Source organism: Lagenorhynchus albirostris, chromosome 1 (genome assembly GCF_949774975.1).
Source record: "Lagenorhynchus albirostris chromosome 1, mLagAlb1.1, whole genome shotgun sequence".
NCBI lineage: Eukaryota > Metazoa > Chordata > Mammalia > Artiodactyla > Delphinidae > Lagenorhynchus > Lagenorhynchus albirostris.
The window spans coordinates 82,134,010-82,147,540 of record NC_083095.1 but is presented as its reverse complement, the minus strand read 5'-3'; the positions used below and the strand labels follow the sequence as shown (position 1 = coordinate 82,147,540).

General features: G+C 36.0%; 1 protein-coding gene across 1 annotated transcript in view; it reads right to left on the bottom strand.

Annotated features, from left to right (window-relative positions):
• SPRED1 (sprouty related EVH1 domain containing 1) overlaps nucleotides 1-13,531 on the bottom strand; it is a 119,864-nt gene that overhangs the window by 71,906 nt on the left and 34,427 nt on the right. The window lies entirely within an intron of this gene.

The following is a 13,531-nucleotide window of genomic DNA, read 5'->3' as shown; positions in this document are numbered from 1 at the left end:
TCTTAAGAGAGACCATATTCTAATTCCATTTAGAATCATTTCCCAGTATTAGCCACAACTATTTTTTACATAAAATCTAAGTAATGTTTCATATACTAATGTTCTAGATAACTGACATCTCAGCATTTTAGTTGTAAAACTTTTAATAATTATTAATGAAATCCTTTCTAAAAGTGGTATACCTTGCTGACTTCTTAGAAAATTACACTGAATATAACTTAAACATGTCTTGGTTATTACTACTATCAACTGAGGTTCAATGTAACAATTATGTGCTACTTATTATCTCTGCACATTCTAAGTGTTAAGTTGCCAGTTGTCATTTCTGTTGTCAGAGTGCTTGTGTGACATCTACCCCTTGCTTTTTTTCTACTTTACTCTACACATAAGGCATATTGATATTAAATATAAAGTTCAACAAATTCTGACAAATTACACATCTGTACAACCAACATGATAATCAAGATACAGAACTCCAGAAAATTCCCTGAAGCCTCCCTCCCATCAAATAGGTAACCTAGGTAACACTGCTATCCCCGGTTTCTAATATATACATTAGTTTTGCCTGTTATGGGCCTTCACATAAATGGAATCAAATAGAATCACGACTTGTACCCTTTTTGTCTCACTTCTTTCACTCATTACGCTGTTGTATTAGTACTTCATTCTTTTTTTACCACTAAGCAGAGTCCTCTCACTGAATAAATATATCACAATTCATTTATTCTTTCTTATGTTGATGGGCATTTGAAATGTTCCTAGCTGTTGGCTATTATGAATAAAGCTGTTATAAACATTCTTGTATAAGTCTTCTGTAGACGTATGTTTTCATTTCTCTTTAATAATTACCTAGGAATGGAATTGATGAGTCATAGGGTAGTAGGTTTACCTATATAAGAAACTAACAAACTGTTTTCCAAAGTGATTGGATCATTATACATTCCCATCAACAATGTATGATAGTTTCAGTTACTCCTCATCTGTGCCAACACTTGTTGTTTTCAGTTTTTTAAACTTTACTCATTGTAGTAAGTATATAAGTGGTAACCCATTGTGATTTTTATATCCATTTTCCATGATGGATGCATGATGTTGTGCATTTTTTTCATATGCTGATTGGTCACATTTATATGCCTTCTTTTTAAGTCTTTTTTCCTCTGCCATACCGTGTGGCACACGGGATCTTAGTTCCCCAACCAGGGATCAAACCCATGCTCCCTGCAGTGGAAGTGCAGAGTCTTAACCACCGTACCGCCAGGGAAGTCCCAGTCTTTTATTTTTTATTGTGCTGTCTTTTATTATTGATTTTTAGAAGTTCTTCATATAGTCTCGATACAAGTCTTCGGCCAGAGAGTTGTATACTTTTAAAGCTGCACTGTGTTGTTGGTAAGGAGTCTAAAGTCAAACTTTATTAAGTTGGATCCTAGCTCAGCAATGTACCTACATGTCCTTGAGAAAGTTACAATACCTACCTTTAATAAACGTAAACAATGCCTGACACATAAACACTATATAAGTGTTATTATAAGTTAATTATTACTACAACAAAGAATTTAAAATTGAAGTAGTTGTCATACTGGTAATTCAAAGTCAGGGAGGAGCTGGGAAAAAATAAAATTTACAAGGTCAAACAAAATCCTCTATTACTAGGGTCAAAATAATTCTTTGTATAGAAGTTCTGAAAGTCTTTAGATTTACAGACGACTATTCTGTCTAAGCTTTTTATTATTCAGTTGTTTAGAGGCTCTGATTCTTGCCTGGGGCCAATTCTTACCAATCTTCAGTTCAGAGAACTGACCAGAGGAGTTATGGGTGCATAAAAACTGGGCTGAGATAGATATCAAATTGGAATCCTCCTTCCGGGAGGAGCTGGAACAAGTTACCTCTACTATAAATAAACATGACATGCATCCGAAGAAGCTGGATAAGATTACAGTGGAAACCATCTTGGAGGGATAGAAGTAATAGTAAATGAAGGTTATTTGGTTTATTAAGAGTTTAAGTCTAAGTATATACCAGAAACATGGCACATAACTTAGACATATTAGGCTCAGATTAAATATGTGTGAATTGAACTCATGCATGTAAAGCTCAGCACATTTGAAGTTCAGTGAAGTTACGAAGTCATTAAGGTAGAACTTCGGTCAAAACCAAAATTCAAGTTCCCCATAATTATTTAAGTGTTTATTTTACTCTAGGATCCTGACTCTTCCTTCTCACTTAATTATGTAGTAAATTAGAAAATTTAAGAATTTTATACTAGATTCTACAAGACTGGGGAGACCCAAGGAGGAAAATAACCCCATTTAGAAGCTCAGTATATATTTTAACTTCAGAGTGCAGCAGCAGTTATCCTCTTCAGAGCATATGGACTCTTATTTTATCATCTTTGAATATTACTAATTCTCACTTACAATTTGTATAATGCTTCTTAGGCATATTTTGTATTTTTAAAATATAAAACTGCTTAAGCAAGAGTATTAGAAAATACACGAAAACCCTAGTAATTTTAAAAGTTATTTTATGATGGTGATATTAGAATATTTTCCCTTCATTTTTCAGTTTCTCCAAAAATTATTTTATAATTAATATTTATAAATTAAAAGTAATTTAAATAAATTAAAAACACATTTTAACTATATCTTGGCTTTACTCAAAATACTGTAGAAACTTTAGAATGTTACTTTTAACAGTGCAGGAATATGTTTTAAACAAAAGTATCCCTAACATAATTCTCCTCACCACTCCAATTTCTTTTTTTCTGTTTTATGAAAGTACCACCTAGAAGAGATGTGTTGCCCTTTTAGGAAAATTGAATAAAATAAAGATTTCCTTACTGGAAGAATAAGGTTGCCTGATTCATTGTTCACCTTAATACAACAAAAGAGGTTTTAAAGCTGGCCAATAATTTATATAAACTGCTTTTTGAATCTCGTGTTTTCAACCATACCAAATATATAAGTGCTTCCCTTAACTATTCAAGTCGATCCTTTAAACTTTAAGGTACTCTAGAAGCTTATGTAAATAAATTTGTACTCCCTATACCACAGCCTTCATTAGTTTAGAATTTAACAACTCAGCTTTCAACTTTAAGCTCTAAGACTAGAATACTTAACACAAAAATTTTCAAGTTGTTTAATGTGGGGTTTTTTTTGAAAGACCTTCCTTCCTGCCAAGGTTAAACTTTTCACCTGTGCTTTTAATCTCGTAACTTCCTTGCCTTCAAATGTCTTCTTTCCCCAAATAAAAACAGTAACTCCTGTCTAAAAACATGCAACCACTCCCAAAGACATTAGTGGCAGCTCTTATAAACTTTGTTATGCTCTGCTTTGTAGCATTATTAAAATCTGTAATTATAATCCCCTACTTAGATAAAAATGACTTATGAGCAAGGAACGAAATCAGTCTCCTACTTAAAATAACAACAAATGTTTTTTCCTGATCATGTGGACAATAGATGCCCATTCTAGTAAATGTGGAAAATAAAGAAAAATAGTATTTGCCATCATGGAATTAAAATTTAAGAATTTGTAGGATTTTTTACTCTCTCTGGGTATCATGTTTGCAATCTATTAGTCTCTGAGACAACAGCTATGTTTATATAATGACAATGTACTCTTATTGTCAAAAACTCAGGATTTCATTCTTGGTCTTCTTTAAAATAGCTGAAAGGCACTTGTTCCCAGTAATTTATCTAAAAAGTCGAAGAGGATGTGGAGAAAAGGGAACCCTTGTATACTGTTGGTAGGGATGTAAACTGGTGCAGCCACGATGGAAAACAGTATGGAGGTTCCTCAAAAAACTAAACATAGAACTACCATATAATCCAGCAATTCCACTCCTGGGTATATACCTGGAAAAAATGAAAACACTTATTCGAAAAGATACATGCAGCCCAATGTTCATAGCAGCACTGTTTACAATAGCCAAGACACAGAAGCAACCCAAGTGTGCCTGTCAACATATGACTGGATTAAGAAGATGTAGTATATATACAGTGTGTGTCTATATATAGAGAGAAGAAAGAAGAACAGAGAGAAAAGGGAAGGAAAACAAAGGAAAGGTATTTTAGATGCTACTGAAACTGTGATTAAAGCACAGTTATCTACCTCCTATGAAGAAAATACATATATGGCTAAAAACTTACATTTGAACACAATTCTGGGGATTCACACTCCCCTCCAAGAGGTTCACAAACCTGAGATTAAGAACATTTAATCCCTAGGGCAAAGTTGCTCTGCAATAGGTTTTTAGGTCCTATAATTTACAGATTTATCAAAATGATAATTCCTTACAAATGTGTTATCTGAATGCTGGTTAAGAAGAGTTACATCACATTCTCTTAAGTACACCACAAAATTATACTTCCAAGTGAATGAAATATGTTAAGTAATATTCAGAAAATGAAAATGAAACCAAAATAAGAGCAATTAAAGTAGAAAAGAGAGGCAGAAGAGGAGGTCAGAATCAGAGAGTTGAAAATGCTACACTACTTGGCTTTGAAGATGGAAGAAGGGTCGTGAGACAAGAATACGGGTTTCTAGAAGCCGGAAAAGGCAGGGAAATGAATTCTTCCCTAGATTTTCCAGGAAGAATGCAGGTCTACGAATAACTTGATTTTAGCCCATTGAGATCCATTGGGACTTCTGACCTTCAGACTACAATATAATAAATTTGTATTATTTTAAGCCACTAAGTTTGTAGTGATTTGTTACAGTAGCAACAGGAAACAATACAAAAGATGAGGGAAAAACTTTCTTGAGGATATGAAAGCAATCCATATACAGGAGGCAAACATAACTATTTTCCATTTCTAACTACAACTGTACCAAAACAAAATAGCCCAAAATACCCTCAAAGAACAACAACAAAAAAGAGAAGATACTTAGAATTCCTTAAGATTTGTTCAGTACAATGAGAATTTATGATATTTTCCCATAGAGGGATATTTACAGTGACAAAACATCCTATGTTCTCTACAGTATATTTTAACTAAACATTACCATCCAAAATGTTAAACATTATTACAGAGACTGGGTATAAAAAAAGGAAGCATTTAATAGAAGTAATTTATGATATAGCACCTCACAGTGTAAGTACTTACTTGCTTTCTAAGCTATAAAGAAGCAGATGATATTTAGAAGATAGCCACATTAGGACTATTCACTTATCCAGTAAGCATTTATTTATATGCTTCACACATAAAGAAAATTTAAAAGTTATGGTTCTTCCCTATAGAAGCTCATAAGTTAGTGGGCAAAGATATATTAACACAAATTGGGAGTACAGGAGAGGAAATGACTAATATTCATATTTGATGTGGATTTTGAACAGCAGTATATCAGGTAGAAAAAGGCAAAGGACGCTCCATGGAGGGAGCATGACACAAGTATGTCATGTTTAAGGACGAATATTAAGTTCAAAAGAAGATGGCAGGCATAAGCAGGAGAAGGGTAAGAAATGAAATAATACTTAACTTACTGGACCTTACTGTATCAAGCCTTGCACACCACGAACAAAGTTAGTACTCTAATTTATCACAATAAAGAGACCACAGGGTGACAAAAGCAAGGGAGTAGAATACTCTGACTTGTGTTTTAACAGAACTTCACTGCATCAACCCCAATGAGATGGGTTATTTCTTCATTTTACAGATATGGAAAGTAAGGAATTAGTTTAATTAGAAAGATAAAGGTCTTGAAATACTCCTTCTGTATTGGCAACTTTTTTTTTTGGCTGAGTTGGGTCTTCATTGCTGCACGTGGGCCTTCTCTAGTTGTGGCGAGCGGGGGCTACTCTTTGTTGCGGTGCATGGGCTTCTCATTGCAGTGGATTCTCTTGTTGCGGAGCACGGGCTCTAGGCACGCAGGCTTCAGTAGTTGCAGCACGCGGCCTCAGTAGTTGCAGCACACAGGCTTCAGCAGTTGTGTCACTAGGCTCAGTAGTTGTGGCTCACTGGCTCTAGAGTGCAGGTTCAGTAGTTGTGGCGCATGGGCTTAGTTGCTCCGCGGCACGTGGAATCTTCCCAGACCAGGGCTCGAACCCATGTCCCCTGCATTGGCAGGCAGATTCTTAACCACTGTGCCACCAGGGAAGTCCCTGTACTGGCAACTTTTAAAACTATAACACTTATTATTTTCCATGCAGCAGTCATCAGTCTAAAGCACCACATGGCAGTTAATAATACTGTGTTTAATAGCAAGTCAGATTTCCTAGATTCCAAAGGCAGTTGAATCATTTAAAAGTTAAAATCTTGAGCAAATTAAACTCTCTGTACCCTCATTTTCCTGATTTGTAAAATGGGGATAATAACTGCATCTACTGCAGGGTTTGAGAACTAAATGAGGAAATTATGCAAAGTGCTTATTAGCATTGTACCTGGCTCACAGTTAGGTACTCAATAAATGTTACCACTATATGGACTTGATATAATAAACTAACTCTATGATGTTACAATATCTGCATTCTGAAATGGCCTAAATTCGCCTCATTCTGTATTTATGATAGTTTTATATAACAAACTGAGGAGACAGCCCCCCATCAGAACTTTTTACTTTTAGTAAAAATTTTTAACCACAGCTAAGTATCAGCATCAGTTATCAAAATATTCCACAAACTGCTTACATGATGGAAACATTTACATCTAACCAAGTCATAGGCATCTGGGAAGTCTCCCACAAGAATGAAAACATAAAACTAAAATCTGAAGAATAAAGAGGTATTCACAAAATATTCCTTTAAAATCAACCATTCTAGTTTCTGCTAAACAGTATCATCAACCTGCCAAAGTAGTTTAAAATTTTAACACTTAGTATGTCCCTGCCTTCTGGCATGACTACTATCCATGTCTTAGTATGTCCCCCAACTCCTTGACTACCAGCGCCGATCTTATGAAGTTTTCTAGTCTATGTCAGAAGAGCTGATATAAATAAAAGTATTCACTGTCAGTAAGAGATCAGAATGTAGAAGACACGGAACCAACATTAATACTAGAGTTCATAATGAGATAAAAATGTTAGAATAAAATATGGTAAGTTTTAGAATAATCTTGTAGTAGAAAAGGCTTAAGATCCAGAGGCCATTAAAAAATAAAAAGATAAATTCAACTATACAAAACACATTCCTGCATAGTAAAAAAAAAAACCCGTAAAGTTAAAAAAAAAAAGTAACAAATTGAGAAAAAATGTACAGCAATATGTATTAGCCTTCTATTGCTGCTATAACAAATTACTGAAAACTTAGTGGCATAAAACAACACAAATTTACACAGTTCTATGAGTTGGAAGTCCAAAGGGCTTCACAAGGCTAAAATCAAGGTGCTGGCACTGTTGCATTCCTTTTAGGAGGCCGTAGAAGAGAATGGGTTTCCTTGTCTTTTCCAAATCCTACAAGTCATCCACATTCCCTAGTTTGTGGCCTTCTTCCATCTTCAAAGCCAGGAATATTTTTTTCTCTCTGACCCTTCTGCTATAGTCACATCTCTCTCTGACTGCAGTCCCACAGTCAGGAAAGGTTCTCCAATTTTAAGGATTTGTGTGATTCAATTGGGCCCATCCAGATAATCCAGGAAAATCACCCCATATCAAAGCTCATAACCTTAATCACCTCTGCAAAGTCCTAACATATTCACAGGTTCTGAGGATGAGGGCAAGGAAATCTTTGAGGTATGGGTGTTTGGGGGAGGAGGATCAACACACTGTTCTAACAGAAAACAAGCACAGTATTTCCTTAAAAATAACTTCAAAAACAATAAGAAAAAAAATCAACAACCCAGAATAAAATAGGCAAAGTTCATGAACAAAATTCACAGAAGAAAAATATAGGTGCCATGAAATACATAAATCAAAACCCCCTAACTTTATTCAAAATAAGAGGACTGCAAATTAAAGACCATTATTCATTTATCAGATTGGCAAATACCAAGAAATTAGTTAACACAGAAGTTGGTGAGGAGTACGGAAGTACGTTTGGAAGGTTATTTGGAAATATCTATCAAAACTTAAGATGTACACATTTTGTGACTCAGCAAATGCTACTTCTACCCATTTTCTTTTGCATGTATGAAATTAAACCTTTATAAGAGAAGTTTAAAGAAAAATGTTGTTTTTAACAGAAAAAAAGGATGAAAGCAACCTAAAGAAGACTCAATAGGAAACTAGTAAAATTATGGAACATCTATTCAATGCAATATTATGTAGCCATGATAAAAATAAGGAAGCTCTTTACATTGTCAAAGTAAGCTGATCTCTAAGTTCTATTAAGTTTTTTTTTAAAGGTACGTATGTATGTTTAGTATGCAACCATTTGTGGCAAAAAACACATTCACACATATGCTTGTATATGAATAGAATCTTTACATAATAAAACTGGTAACTGTTTCTCTAGCAAGGGGAAATGAGACAGAGGTACAAGGGTAATTTTCCTTTCATTAAATAACCTTTTATATTTTTTGAAGTTTGTACCATGTGTATGTATTACCCATTCAAAAATACATTTACCGAACTCTTATACATACACACACACTCCCTGAAGGGCTATGATCTCAAAACAGTATTTGTCTAACAGGAGCTAGTACTTGCCATTAACAGTACAATGATGACTATTTTGCAGAATGCAGATTGATCTCAACAGCCTTGTTCCCTCCCTGATGTCAAAAGCTGCTACACCCTGCACCCCTCCCATCAACCTGAGAGAGGCAATACCTCTGCTCTGTTTCCACCTGTTTACAATTTATAGTTCTCTCCAGTCATACACACACACTTGTTCAAACATAAGGACTGGCATCCCAGCTCTCTCCACATACTTCTAAGAACATCCCACAAAGCATATCATATGCATGTATTCCTTTGAAAGATGTTGGGCTCATTTTACTACACTTAAAGTAGTTGCTCTGTATAAGGGCAGAAAGCAAATAAGGTCTTACCTGAAGAAAGCTGGATATTCTCATACTGGATATACAAAAAATAGGCATGTCCTAAGAGAGGAAATATAAACTCAGAAGGTGGACAGTCAGGAGAAAGGATTCCAGAGTCCTCTCACACCTTAGAACAAGGTTTCAAGAAGGAAAGGTATGCTTGAGGGGTTCCTGGGTGGTAGGAGAAAAATGATTTCTACCCTTTGAAAGCAGACATGTTTAGCAGAGAGGTATTCCTACAGATGCCAAGGTGAACATGGACAATCTCTAAATTATAACAATTATCTAGTTTTATTTATTACTCTTCAGAAAGTCTTTCCTGATGCCTATCATTGGGCTAGATATCTTTTGTAAATGCTTCCATCATGTAAAGTGTGAGCAGGAGACTCAAATAATTGATATTTGATGGTTAGCTGTGGTTGATAATTCTTATTTAAAGCAAAAAGGAAACAGTGCTCTCTTTTTCTGATTTAGGTTAGGTACGTCATATCCTCATGAGTATTGCTATGTAGTTATATGAGAAGTTCCTTTTTACCAAGTAGGAAGAAGGCACAGTAGTTTATTACTCTAGTTTCTCAGGGTCTTTAGTAAATTTATTCTGCCTGATTTTATCTGTGCCACCAGAGATATTAATGAAAAAATTGTAGGTTTATGCCTGAGATGAAGTAATAATCTTTTGACTGTATCAGGGCAATGGCAAGAACATTCAGTGAGAGATCACTGTTCTCTCTGGTCAGGGAACAGACTCAGGGAAATTCAATTGACAGTACTGAAGAGGGAATTCTTTCACTGTCAATATGAGATGGTTTTCGCTAATGAAGCCAAAAGAATCCCTTACATTTAATACCTACAACTTCTGAATATGTTGCTAACCCCTTCTATATGGTTCTGTACATGTTACCTTATTTTTAGTAGAGGTGAAGGGCACTCACTTTTTTAAATGCACCTGCATGCAAGTATTTAGAGTGCAGCTTTGCCCATGCTAAGAATGCATATAACATCTTGGCATTTAATGGCAAGGAACAGAGGAATAACAAGGGTAAGCTGCCAACCCTGCAAATCTAGGATGCCAATTCTTCAGAGGTCAGGCCACAAGCTGAGGATGCTAAAGATATGGAATCAGTGGCAGGGACCCAGATTAATCAGCAAAATAATCTCCTGAGAAAAAGAAAGTATCTCCACATTCAATATTAAAAATCACCAACATCTGAGAGTACGGGTTATGGCTAACACTTGAAGATAAGTCCTATGAGTACCTCCATAAAATAGGCATTTAATAAATATGTGTACAACTGAATCCAGAAATATAAAATAAAATCCAATGAAGCAGCATGAAGACTTCTCAGCTCTTCTTATACCTATCAAGAGTGTTCAGTGGTTCTTACAATACCTATCAAGAGAAAAGTAGACAGCACGAGGTGGCTTGAACACTTAATCAAATGATAATCGAGTCAAAATTTAGGAGCCTTCAGTGATGGAGATACATAAATACACAATGTTAATAACACTATCCTATAGAAGGAAGTTTATAGAGTTCCTCTGAAAATGCCACATTAGTCTGGGAATAGAAAGTACAATGGTAAATAGCTAATCCTAACTGTGCAATTGTGGGACCTTTGAACATTTTTTTCCCTCCAAATTCAACATAAATGGATTCAGTTTTCACTGAAAATTTAATACCCTACAGCAGTGCTGTCCAATCGAAATACAACGCAAGCCAAATACGTAATCTTCAACTTTCCAGTAGTTAGAGTAAAAAAGTAAAGAGGAGGATGGCCGTGAAAATGGTAGAAAAAGGAGCTCTAAGAGCCCATCCCACAACACAAATACTAAAAAAAGAAGAGAGCAAAAATTCCCAGGCAACTTTGTCAGAACTCTAGAAAACAGCCAAAGGTTTAGAGTGATGAAGCAAATCCTAAATCAAAAGGCAACTTTAAAGTGGTAGGAAAGCTTTGTGGCACTTTTACTTGCCAGTGGTCTAACCTCACTTCCCACCCCTGCCTCAGCAGTGGTCTTGTTTTTTTAAAATAAATTTATTTATTTATTTATTTTTGGCTGTGTTGGGTCTTTGTTGCTGCACGTGGGCTTTCTCTAGTTGCGGTGAGCAGGGGCTACTCTTCGTTGCAGTGTGTGGGCTTCTCACTGCGGTGGCTTCTCTTGTTGTGGAGCACGGGGTCCAGGCACACAGGCTTCAGTAGTTGGGGCACACAGGCTTCAGTAGTTGGGGCACACAGGCTCAGTAGTTGTGGCACACGGGCTTAGCTGCTCTGCAGCATGTGGGAACTTCCCAGACCAGGGCTCAAACCCATGTCCCCTGCATTAGCAGGCAGATTCTTAACCACTGCACCACCAGGGAAGTTCCATCAGCAATGGTCTTAAAGATGACCGTCTGCATTCTCAGTATGGGATCCTGGTCCCTGGTTCCAGAGAGAGCACAGCAGACCTTAGTCTCAAAGAATCCTGTCTGGAGCTATGTGAAGGACTGACACAAGGCGTTTGCATTCCTCAAACACATCGGAAGACAAATGAACGACCAGCTGCTGCTGGGGGCAAAATATCACAATGAGGCCAACAATAGATGTACCAAAAGCCTGGGAGGAAAAGCTGGGGAGACAGTTTTTCTAGGGAATTAAGAAGCCATATGCATACCCAGGGCAGAACACATGTTCATAAAAGTTCTGGGAAGACCCGAAGTTTTCATCTAGGCTCAGCACAAGCAGGAAGTAATGGGTAAGGCAAAGTTGTAAACGGCCTGTCTAAGCATTAAAGGAGTGCCATGATACAGAGATAATCTGCAAAGAACGGGAGAGTTTTCCTTCCTTCCTCCCTCCCTCCCTCTCTCTTTTTTTAAACTCCTGGTGTTTAAGAAAATCTTTGTCAAAACACAAAAGGATCACAGGCAACAAGAACAGAGACTTCAGAGACCACACATGGCAAAGAATAAAGACTTTACAAAAATAGTTTAGAAAAACAACCTAACAACCACAGCCCACAGCCAGCAACAAAACAAACCCTGAAGAATGGGAAGAATACAAGTTCCAGAGTTATCACATTAAAATATTCAAACTTCTCAATTTTCAACAAAAATTTATGAAATATGAAGAGAAACATAAAAGTATGGCCCATTCACAGATGAAGTTAATCGAAGCTGTCCCTGATGAAGCAGAGATACTGGACTTACTACACAAACACTTTAAGTCAACTGTCTTAAATATACTCAAAGAGGTAAAGGAAACCAGGAAAACAATGTATGAGCAAATAGAAAATATCAATAAAGAAATAGAAATTACAAAAAGGAGCCAATATTACTCAGCCATAAAAAGGAACAAAATTGGGTCATTTGTAGAGATGTGGATGGACCTAGAGACTGTCATACAGAGTGAAGTAAGTCAGAAAGAGAAAAACAAATATTGTATATTAACGCATATATGTGGAATCTAGAAAAATGGTACAGATGAGCCAGTCTGCAAGGCAGAAATAGACACAGATGTAGAGAACAAACGTATGGACACCAAAGGGGGAAAGCGGGAGGGGGGTGGTGGTGTGATGAATTGGGAGATTGGGATTGACATCTATACACTGAAGTGTATAAAATGGATAACTAATAAGAACCTGCTATATAAAAAATAAAATAAAACAAAATTCAAAAAAAAAATAGTAGCCAAATAGAAATTTGGGAGCTGGTAAGTACAGTACCTGAAATGAAAACTTCATTAAAAAGTTTCAATAGCAGATTTGAGCAAGCAGAAGAATCAGTGAGCTTAAAGATATGTCAACTGAAATGACCCAATCTTAGGTGCAGAAAGAAAAATGAATGAGAAAAAATGAGCAGAGCCTAAGAAATCTGTGGGATGCTATCAAATGTACCAATGTATGTGTAATGGGGGGGCTCAGGAGAGAAGAGAAAGGGGCAGAAAGAATATCTGAAGTGGCCAGAAAACTTTCCAAATTTGATAAGGATATAATAAATCTACACATCCAAGAAGTCAAACTCCAAAATGGATAAACAAAGAGATAGAAACTGGAGTTGTTGAAAGACAAAGAATCTTGAAAGCAGTGAAAGAAAAGCTACTCGTCATATACAAGGGAATCTCAATAAGATTAACAGCCGACTTATAGCAAACAATGGAGGCCAGAGGCAGTGGGATGACATATTTCAGGTGCTGAAAGAAAAAAAAAATGTCAACCAATCTATACATAGTAGAAGTACCCTTCAAAAATGAAAAAGAAATTAAGACATTCTCAGATAACTAAAGGGCTGAGGGAGTTTGCCTCTATCCTTTGGGATGAAATTAAAGGACACTAGATAGTAACTCAAAGCCATATGAAGAAATAAAGAACTCTGGTAAGGGTTATTACATAGGTAAATATAAAGCTATTAGTATTGTATTTTTGGTTTTTAACTTCTCTTTTTGTCTACAGTAATAATAAATCTGTATTAATGGGCCCATTAATGTATAAAGATGTAAACTGTGACAATAACAATATAAAAGGGAGTGGAGATGAACAGAAGCAGAGTTTTTATAGGCTATTAAAGCTAAGCTAGTATCAATTTAAACTATATCAACTTATATACTGTCTATAAGACACTGACTTTACATCCAAAACTACAAACAC